The sequence below is a fragment of the Capricornis sumatraensis genome, chromosome 8 (assembly GCF_032405125.1).
Source record: "Capricornis sumatraensis isolate serow.1 chromosome 8, serow.2, whole genome shotgun sequence".
NCBI classification, from domain to species: Eukaryota; Metazoa; Chordata; class Mammalia; order Artiodactyla; family Bovidae; genus Capricornis; species Capricornis sumatraensis.
The window spans coordinates 36,826,860-36,838,651 of NC_091076.1; positions in this window are offsets into that span (position 1 = coordinate 36,826,860).

Below are 11,792 nucleotides of genomic sequence, written 5' to 3' on the forward strand. Positions count from 1 at the left end.
AAATTGAAATCATTCCAAGCATCTTTTCTAACCATAATGCATTAAGATTAGATCTCAATTACAGGAGAAAAACTATTAAAAATTCCAACATATGGAGGCTGAACAACACGCTTCTGAATAACCAACAATATACAGAAGAAATAAAAAAAGAAATCAAAATATGCATAGAAACAAATGAGAATGAAAACACAACAACCCAAAACCTGTGGGACACTGTAAAAACACTGCTAAGGGGAAAGTTCATAGCAATACAGGCATAACTCAAGAAATAAGAAAAAAGTCAAATAAATAACCTACTTCTACACCTAAAGCAACTAGAAAAGGAAGAAATGGAGAACCCCAGAGTTAGCAGAAGGAAAGAAATCTTAAAAATTAGGGCAGAAATAAACACAAAAGAAACAAAAGAGACCTTAACAAAAATCAACAAAGCCAAAAGCTGGTTCTTTGAAAGGATAAATAAAATTGACAAGCCATTAAACAGGCTCATCAAGAAACAAAGGGAGAAAAATCAAATCAATAAAATTAGAAATGAAAATGGAGAGATCACAACAGACAACACAGAAATACAAAGGATCATAAGAGACTACTATCAGCAGTTGTATGCCAATAAAATGGACAACGTGGAAGAAATGGACAAATTATTAGAAAAGTACAAATTTCCAAAACTGAACCTGGAAGAAATAGAAAAACTTAACATACCCATCACAAGCACGGAAATTGAAACTGTAATCAGAAATCTTCCAGCAAACAAAAGCCCAGGTCCAGACGGCTTCACAGCTGAATTATCCCAAAAATTTAGAGAAGAGCTAACACCTATCCTACTCAAACTCTTCCAGAAAATTGCAGAGGAAGGTAAACTTCCAAACTCATTCTATGAGGCCACCATCACCTTAATACTAAAACCTGACAAAGATGCCACAAAAAAAGAAAACCCACAGGCCAACATCACTGATGAACATAGATGCAAAAATCCTTAACAAAATTCTAGCAATCAGAATCCAACAACACATTAAAAAGATCATACACCATGACCAAGTGGGCTTTATTCCAGGGATGCAAGGATTCTTCAATATCTACAGATCAATCAATGTAATTCACCACATTAACAAATTGAAAAATAAAAGCCATATGATTATCTCAATAGATGCAGAGAAAGCCTTTAACAAAATTCAACATCCATTTATGATAAAAACTCTCCAGAAAGCAGGAATAGGAAGAACGTACCTCAACATAATAAAAGCTATATACGACAAACCCACAGCAAACATTATCTTCAATGGTGAAAAATTGAAAGCATTTCCCCTAAAGTCAGGAACAAGACAAGGGTGCCCACTTTCACCATTACTATTCAACATAGTTCTGGAAGTTTTGGCCACAGCAATCAGAGCAGAAAAAGAAATAAAAGGAACCCAAATTGGAAAAGAAGAAGTAAAACTCTCACTGTTTGCAGGTGACATGATCCTCTACATAGAAAACCCTAAAGACTCCACCAGAAAATTACTAGAGCTAATCAATGAATATAGTAAATTTGCAGGATATCAAATCAACGCACAGAAATCCCTGGCATTCCTATATACTAATAATGAGAAAGTAGAAAAAGAAATTAAGGAAACAATTCTATCCACCATTGCAACAAAAATAATAAAATACTTAGGAATATACCTACCTAAAGAAACTAAAAACCTATATATAGAAAATTATAAAACACTGGTGAAAGAAATCAAAGAGGACACTAATAGATGGAGAAATATACCATGTTAATGGATTGGAAGAATCAATATAGTGAAAATGAGCATACAACCCAAAGCAATCTACAGATTCAATGCAATCCCTATCAAGCTTCCAGCAGTATTTTTCACAGAGCTAGAACAAATAATTTCACAATTTGTATGGAAATACAAAAAACCTCAAATAGCCAAAGTAATCTTCAGAAAGAAGAATGGAACTGGAGGAATCAACCTGCCTGACTTCAGGCTCTACTACAAAGCCACAGTCATCAAGACAGTATGGTACTGACACAAAGACAGAAATAATGATCAATGGAACAAAATAGAAAGCCCAGAGATAAATCCACACACCTATGGACGCCTTATCTTCGGCAAAGGAGGCAAGAATCTACAATGGAGAAAAGACAATCTCTTTAACAAGTGGTGCTGGGAAAACTGGTCAACCACTTGTAAAAGAATGAAACTAGATCACTTTCTAATACCGCACACAAAAATAAACTCAAAATGGATTAAAGATCTAAACATAAGACCAGAAACTATAAAACTCCTAGAGGAGAACATAGGCAAAACACTCTCTGACATACATCACAGCAGGATCCTCTATGACCCACCTCCCAGAATTCTGGAAATAAGAGCAAAAATAAACAAATGGGATCTAATTAAAATTAAAAGCTTCTGCACAACAAAGGAAACTATAAGCGAGGTGAAAAGACAGCCTTCTGAATGGGAGAAAATAATAGCAAATGAAGCAACTGACAAACAACTAATCTCAAAAATATACAAGCAACTTATGCAGCTCAATTCCAGAAAAAGAAACGACCCAATCAAAAAATGGGCCAAAGAACTAAATAGACATTTCTCCAAAGAAGACATATGGATGGCTAACAAACACATGAACAGATGCTCAACATCACTCATTATCAGAGAAATGCCAATCAAAACCACAATGAGGGACCATTTCACACCAGTCAGAATGGTAGTGATCCAAAAGTCTGCAAGCAATAAATGCTGGAGAGCGTGTGGAGAAAAGGGAACCCTCTTCCACTGTTGGTGGGAATGCAAACTAGTACGGACACTATGGAGAACAGTGTGGAGATTCCTTAAAAAACTGGAAATAGAACTGCCTTATGCCCCAGCAATCCCACTGCTGTGCATACACACTGAGGAAACCAGAGTTGAAAGAGACACGTGTACCCCAATGTTCATCACAGCACTGTGTATAATAGCCAGGACATGGAAGCACCCTAGATGTCCATCAGCAGATGAATGGATAAGAAAGCTGTGGTACATATACACAATGGAGTATTACTGAGCCATTAAAAAGAATACATTTGAATCAGTTCTAATGAGGTGGATGAAACTGGAGCTGATTATACAGAGTGAAGTAAGCCAGAAAGAAAAACATCAATACAGTATACTAACACATATATATGGAATTTAGAAAGATGGTAATGATAACCCTGTATGCAGGACAGCAAAAGAGACACAGATGTATAGAACGTACTTTTGGACTCTGTGGGAGAGGAAGAGGGTGGGATGATTTGGGAGAATGGCACTGAAGCATGTATAATATCAGGTAAGAAATGAATCAGCAGTCTATGTTCGATACAGGATGCTTGAGGCTGGTGCATGGGGAATACCCAGAGAGATGATATGGGGTGGGAGGTGGGAGGGGGTTTCAGGATTGGGAACTCATGTACACCCATGGCTGATTCATGTCAAAGTATGGCAAAACCAATACAGTATTGTAAAGCAAAATAAAGTAAAAATAAAAATTTATTTAAAAAAAAGGATATATTATGTAGCATAGGGAATTATATCCATTATCATGTAATAGCTTTTAATGGAGTATACACTGTAAAAAAAAAAAAATCAGTATGCTGTATACCTGAAACTAATATTGTAAATCCACTATATTTCAATAAATAAATGATAAAAATTTTTAAAATGAACAAAACAAAATATCTCCTTCCCTGAAATAGGATTTTCCCTGTGAAATATACTAATCCCACTATCGCATGTTCTGAGGTAGAGGGCAGGTTTCCACGCCTGTTTCCACCACCTTTACTTTTCCTAGTATTAAATCCGGTACTAGAGCTGTCCAAGGAATGGTGTTAAATTTAGCGTCAATGTCCCATCTAGAATTGCTGGAGATCACGGAGACACAGGATGGATAAAGGGTTCCCTTTGACTTTGATTAATTCAAAAGTGATGGAAAGAAAACTGGCATGAAATAGGAAAGACAGTTGGATTTGGGAGATGATGCCTTGAACTTTGATTATCCTCAAGGATGCCACACTGAAGCCCTCAGGCAGTCATATTCTCAATAGTGGTAGCAAGAGAATCCATGGCTACAAAGAAACATCTGCTTCTAATGGAGATATTTTCACACACAATGGAGTTAGAATTGTAGTCAACCCAAGAGAGAAACACACGGAAAATATCTCAGAAACTAGATTATAGAAAAGCTATTTTTCCTATTTTCCTTTCCAGATAGGCAGAGGTGAGCTGTGAAAAACTGGCTGTTTAGGATTTGACCTTGTGAGAGAGCATTTGTTATGGATTATATATAGAATTGTGCGTCCGTGGAAGCTCTTTAGTGGGGCAGACAAGGAGATAAGACATCAAATTGTATTATCCACATTTAACATTTTAGGGGGTCCTTACATCTTGATCTATCTTTCCAAGTTAAGTTGACTTTTAAAAAAATTTCATTCTACCATTAAATTAAATGGGACCAAAAAAAGAAATAAGTCACTTTGCCAATAAGAAGATTGCAGACTAATGCAACTTTTTGAAATTTAGCTGTTCTGATGTGACGTTTATTCATTGATATTTTGTCAGTAAAATAGTTAATAAATGGTATTATTACTCCATTAATGGCCTTGAAAGGGTGTTTTAAAAACTTTTAACCAAGAGGTTGAAATTTAGAAAGGATCTTTGTTGTAAATATAAAATTCTTAAAAATTTCTAGAAAGCAATATAAATATTTTTCTCAGATATTTTATCATTGCTGAAATAGAAGTATAGTGCTCTAAAATGTAACTTAAATGTGTCTTGTAATTCTCAGCTTCATTACTATAACTAAAAAGAGGGAAAAGAAAAAGAGAAAGAAAGAGAATTAAAATTTCTTGATGTGTGTAAAGATGCTTATAGAACCAGAGAGGTGAAGCAGCTCACAGTTTGCTTACGATTGTAAAATAAGTCAGCAATGCAACTAGGAAGAAAATATGCTCCCCTTGCTCTTATTTGAATAACCTAAAACATACTCCATTCATAAAAAAGAAACAAAATTTTACTAAAAATAATATTTTTGAATCCTATTAGAAGTAGGCTTCATCATTTAATAATTTCTTCAGACAAAAAAATCTGTAAAAACAACAAAGAATCCTACCCATTTTCAAAGAGACTGAGAAACCCTTATAAAAGGTTTCTTATGTGCAACTCCTCTGATGGACATGTTTTTAAGAGTCTCAGAAGGAGGATAAAATCAATGAAATAAATATTTACAAAGGATTAAGTCCTGTAAATCATGTCCCTTCCTTAGAACAGCTTTCCTGGCAGACTTTGGTATCATGGATTGGTGCAGTCTTTACTTCTTTGGATTTACAATCAGCCTTCTTACACAGAATCAAAGCAATAAAGAGCTTAAGAAGCTTACATTCCATATCAACTGCCATTTATTGACTACAGTCATTGAGATACTGTTCTGAGTATCTTTATGTGTATTACCTGACTAAAAATTTGCATAATGCTTCAGTGTAGAAATAAGTCATTCATTCATTCACTCAGCAATAGCTGGTGGCTCAGACAGTAAAGACTCTGCCTGCAATGTGGAAGCCCAGGGTTTATTTCTGGGGTTGGGAAATCCACTGGAAAGGGAATGGCTACCCACTCCACTATTCTTGCCTGGAGAATTTCACGGACAGAGGAGGGTGGCAGGCTATAGCCCATGGGGTCATAAAGAGTTAGACATGACGTCTGTCTAGTCAAGGCTATGGTTTTTCCAGTAGTCATGTATGGATGTGAGAGTTAGACTGTGAAGAAGGCTGAGTGCTGAAGAATTGATGCTTTGAACTGTGGTGTTGGAGAAGACTCTTGAGAGTCCCTTGGACTGCAAGGAGATCCAACCAGTCCATTCTGAAGGAGATCAGCCCTGGGATTTCTTTGGAAGGACTGATGCTAAAGCTGACTCCAGTATTTTGGCCACTTGATGCGAACAGTTGACTCATTGGAAAAGACTCTGATGCTGGGAGGTATTGGGGACAGGAGGGGAAGGGGACGACCGAGGATGAGATGGCTGGATGGCATCACTGATTCGATGGACGCAAGTCTGGGTGAGCTCTGGGAGTTGGTGATGGACAGGGGGGCCTGGTGTGCTGCAATTCATGGGGTCGCAAAGACTCAGACACGACTGAGCGACTGAACTGAACTGAACTGAACTGAGCAAAGTATCTTCAAGTTGATAAAGCGCTACTATGGGGCGCTGTCCAAGGTACTAGATCCAGAGATTAAGTTCCATTCAGTTCAGTTCAGTCACTCAGTCGTGTCTGACTCTTTGCGACCCCATGAATCGCAGCACGCCAGGCCTCCCTGTCTATCACCACTACTGGAGTTTACTCAAACTCATGTCCATAGAGTCGGTGATGCCATCCAGCCATCTCATCCTCTGTCGTCCCCTTCTCCTCCAGCCCCTAATCCCTCCCAGCATCAGGGTCTTTTCCAATGAGTCAACTCTTCACATGATGTGGCCAAAGTACTGGAGTTTCAGCTTCAGCATCAGTCCTTCCAATATCATTCACATCAATTCTTTGGCGCTCAGCTTTCTTCACAGTCCAACTCTCACATCCACAAATGACCACTGGAAAAACCATAGCCTTGACTAGATGGACATTTGTTGGCAAAGTAATATCTCTGCTTTTCAATATGCTACCTAAGTTGGTCATAACTTTCCTTCCAAGGAGTAATCATCTTTTAATTTCATGGCTGTAATCACCATCTGCAGTGATTTTGGAGCCCCCCAAAATAAAGTCTGACACTGTTTCCAGTTTCCCCATCTATTTCCCATGAAGTGATGGGACCAGATGCCATGATCTTCGTTTTCTGAATGTTGAGCTTTAAGCCAACTTTTTCACTCTCTTTCACTTTCATCAAGAGGCCCTTTAGTTCCTCTTCACTTTCTGCCATTAGGGTGGTGTCATCTGCATATCTGAGGTTATTGACATTTCTCCCAGCAATCTTGATTCCAGCTTGTGCTTCTTCCAGTCCAGCGTTTCTCATGATGTACTCTACATATAAGTTAAATAAGCAGGGTGACAATATACTGCCTTGACACACTCCTTTTCCTATTTGGAACCAGTCTGTTGTTCCATGTCCAGTTCTAACTGTTGCTTCCTGACCTGCATATAGGTTTCTTAAGAGGCAAGTCAGGTGGTCTGGTATTCCTATCTCTTTCAGAATTTTCCACAGTTTATTGTGATCCACACAGTCAAAGGCTTTGGCATAGTCAATAAAGCAGAAAGAGATGTTTTTCTGGAACTCTCTTGCTTTTTCCATGATCCAGCAGACGTTGACAATTTGATCTCTGGTTTCTCTGCCTTTTCTAAAACCAGTTTGAATATCTGGAAGTTCACTGTTCACATATCACTGAAGCCTGGCTTGGAGAATTTTAAGCATTACTTTACTAGCATGTGAGATGAGTGCAATTGTGAGGTAGTTTGAGCATTCTTTGGCATTGCCTTTTTTAGAGATTGGAATGAAAACTGACCTTTTCCAGTCCTGTGGCCACTGCTGAGTTTTCCAAATTTGCTGGCATATTGAGTGTAGCACTTTCACAGCATCATCTTTCAGGATTTGAAATAGCTCAACTGGAATTCCATCACCTCCACTAGCTTTGTTTGTAGTGATGTTTTCTAAGGCCCACTTGACTTCACATTCCAGGATGTCTGGCTCTAGGTGAGTGATCACACCATCGTGATTATCTGGGTCATGAAGATCTTTCTTGTATATTTCTTCTCTGTATTCTTGCCACCTCTTCTTAATATCTTCTGCTTCTGTTAGGTCCATACCTTTCTGTCCTTTATCGAGCCCATCTTTGCATGAAATGTCCCTTTGGTATCTCTCATTTTCCTGAAGAGATCTCTAGTCTTTCCCATTCTGTTCTTTTCCTCTATTTCTTTGCATTGATCGCTGAGGAAGTCTTTCTTATCTCTCCTTGCTATTCTTTGGAACTCTACATTCAGATGCTTTTATCTTTCCTTTTCTCCTTTGCTTTTCACCTCTCTCCTTTTCACAGCTATTTGTAAGCCCTCCTCAGACAGCCATTTTGCTTTTTTGTATTTCTTTTTCTTGGGAATGGTCCTGATCCCTGTCTCCTGTACAATGTCACGAACCTCCATTCATAATTCATCAGGAACTCTGTGTATCAAATCTAGTCCCTTAAATCTATTTCTCACTTCCAGTGTATAATCATAAGGGATTTGATTTAGGTCATACCTGAATGGTCTAGTGGTTTTCCCTACTTTCTTCAATTTAAGTCTAGATTTGGCAATAAGGATTTCATGCTCTGAGCCACAGTCAGCTCCCAGTCTTGTTTTTGCTGACTGTATAGAGCTTTTCCAACTTTGGCTGCAAAGAATATAATCAGATTTCGGTGTTGACCATCTGGTCATGTCCAAGTGTAGAGTCTTCTCTTGTGTTGTTGGAAGAGTGTGTTTTCTATGACCAGTGCGTTCTCTTGGAAAAACTCTATTAGCCTTTGCCTTGCTTCATTCTCTAGTCTCACAATTTGCCTGTTACTCCAGGTGTTTCTTGACTTCCTACTTTTGCCTTCCAGTCCCCTATAATGAGAAGGACATCTTTTTTGGGTGTTAGTTCTGAAAGGTCTTGTAGGTCTTCATAGAACCTTTCAACTTCAGCTCCTTCAGCGTTACTGGTTGACTTAGCCCTCAAGAAATCTACTCTTGAGGAGGAGGCAGACTAGTAAACAGGTTATTTCAAAACAGCAAAACAAAACTCTTCAGAAGGAAGCCCAGAACTCTACAAAGGTAAATAGAAGTAGCACATAAGCTAGGCACAGGAAGATCAGTGGCTTCCAAGGAAATCTTGCTGAGCTGAAGGATAAGATTACCAAAGTAAAAGAGCCCAAGAAGATATTAATATTTGTATGTGAATTTTCACTTGAGTAACCTATACTTGAAGGATTGAATAAATTTCTTAAAGTCACATAGTGATTATATGCATATACGTTAACTGCTAATAAATTTATATGCTTATACAATATCCAAAGTATGTGTTTGCCTGGTATTAACTAATATGAATCCTTTAACTGTCTTTAACGTTTAATTGAGGCTGTTTTATACGTTACTTTTCCGTCTATTCAATTTTTGAGTGGAGAAATACTTCAACATCCTTTTGATAATGTGCTATTATCTCTTCTATTGCATTAATCAGGGTTCTCTGGAGAAATAGAATCAATAGGTTATATGTGTGGAAATTTATTATAGGAATTTGCTCACTCACTAATGGAAAATTAGAAGTGCCCTCTGCAAGCTGGAGAACCAGGTAAATTGATAATGTAATTTAGTATGTGTCAGAAAGCCTAAGAACCAGGAGAGACAATGGTGTAACTCACAATCTGGGGCCAAGGCCTGAAAACCAGGAGCTCCAATGTCCAAGAGCAGGAAAAGATGGCTCAGTTCAAGAAGATGGAGAGGGGAAATTTGGCCTTTGCTTGCCTTTTTGTTCTACCTGGCCCTTCAACAGATTACGTGATAGCTGCCCACATTGTTGAGGAAGATCTCTTTACTCAGTGTACTGAATCAAATGCTGAATCTCTTTCAAAAAAATAACCCTCTAAGACACACCTAGAAATATTTTTTTACCAACTATATAAGCATCCCTTAACCTGGTCAAGCTCACAAATTAGCTATCACAACTATCTTTTTCCTTTCTGTATTCTATAAGAATAGGGAAAAATAAAGATTAGACCAGTGCATTATTCTAGTGGATGCATTAAAAATGAGTTATAACATCACTCTTCCTGGTGAGGCGATACATATATCAAGAACAAGAGATGCGTTTAAGATTACTAGGAATAAACTAAAACACACATATATTTAGGAGTAAATCTTGAAAATTGTCAATGCTTCATTTTAAAGCAGAAATCTCAAGCTGTCTTCCTAAACAACTCTGCTGTTTTTCTGAATCCTCTTTTACAGAGAACATCAACAGCTTCCTACTGGTCCTTCTGATCCAGCCATGTCCATATTCAGGATAGCATTAGGGAATCACTGAGAATCATAGCACTGACTTCACAGCAGTGTGTGCATGCATACTTATGCATATGTGTGCACACACACATATACCGTTCTCTTGTTTCTCTTCTTGGCATAAAATATTAAATCTGAGCTTTGGACTAAAAACCTCTGTGTGATCTACCCACTACGTCCTCCTCCAAACTCATCTCAGATTAATTTGTTTCATGAAGTGTCAAGCTCTTATCAGCCTCAGGCTGGTAAACATGTTGGTTTGTTGATTTTTCTTACTTTCTTTCTCTCTCTCTCTTTTTCTTTAGCTGCTAATATAGCTGATTCTTATTCATTCTTGAAGTGTCAGCTTACATGCTGAGAGAGACTTTCATAATTTCCTTGGTCTAAATTAATTTTGCCCTCTTAATCTATTCCAAATAATATACCTTCCTTTTTAGAACTTTATATGTATATTGTCTACTTCTTGGTGACCTATAATCTTAAATATGTGTGTATTGTATAAGTTTCTTGAGGGCAAGAAGTGTGTTTCTTTGGGGAATCAACACTTAGCATTCACGTCATAATTTCTGGTGTCAAATGCAAAATGAAAATGTAGTCCCTTATTAAAAACGTATTAAGGATCTCAAGCATTCAACACTGAAATAAGCATGGCATCCCTTGAGGACAGAACCCTGTGTGATGGGTCAGATCACAAAGAACATGAAGCTGGCCCTGTTGTCACTTTATATCCAGGGTCTACCACAATACCTGGTAAAGAGGAACTCAGTAAACACTTACTTCACGTAACAAATCAGTTACTTGTGTATGCAAATATAGTGGCACATCTTCATAGTAGTATGTGAATAAATTATTCAGGATCTTCCCAAGGAACACATTTTGAGGAGAAAAGTGAACAGAACATAAAGCACAGTGAACCAAAGAGAAAAGGGAATGGGAAACAGGAAGCCAGAGGCACAAAAATTCATCTTCAAAGTTTTCCTTGAAATCATTTTTCCACTATTAAAAAAACCTGAAAAAGATTCTAAGAAAGTAAAAAGGAATTTGGCTTTCTAGGTAAGAAGAAAATAACATTTTGAATACATAGGAAGGAGTAAAGTAATGCTCAAAATTCTCCAAGCCAGGCTTCAGCAGTACGTGAACTGTGAACTCCCTGATGTTCAAGCTGGTTTTAGAAAAGGCAGAGGAACCAGAGATCAAATTGTCAACATCTGCTGGATCATGGGAAAAGCAAGAGAATTCGAGAAAAACATCTATTTCTGCTTTATTGACTATGCCAAAGCCTTTGACTGTGTGGATCAAAATAAACTGTGGGAAATTCTGAAAGAGATAGGAATACCAAACCACCTGACCTGCCTCTTGAGAAATCTATATGCAGGTCAGGAAGCAACAGTTAGAACTGGACATGGGACAACAGACTGGTTCCAAATAGGAAAAGGAGTATGTCAAGGCTGTCACCCTGCTTATTTAACTTCTATGCAGAGTACATCATGAGAAACTCTTGACTGGAAGAAACACAAGCTGGAATCAAGATTGCCAGGAGAAATATCAATAACCTCAGATATGCAGATGACACCACCCTTATGGCAGAAAGTGAAGAGGAACTAAAAAGCCTCTTGATGACAGTGAAACGGGAGAGTGAAAAAGTTGGCTTAAAGCTCAACATTCAGAAAACGAAGATCATGGCATCTGGTCCCATCACTTCATGGGAAATAGATGGGGAAACTGGAAACAGTGTCAGACCTTATTTTGGGGGGCTCCAAAATCAGTGCAGATGGTGATTGCAGCCATGAAATTA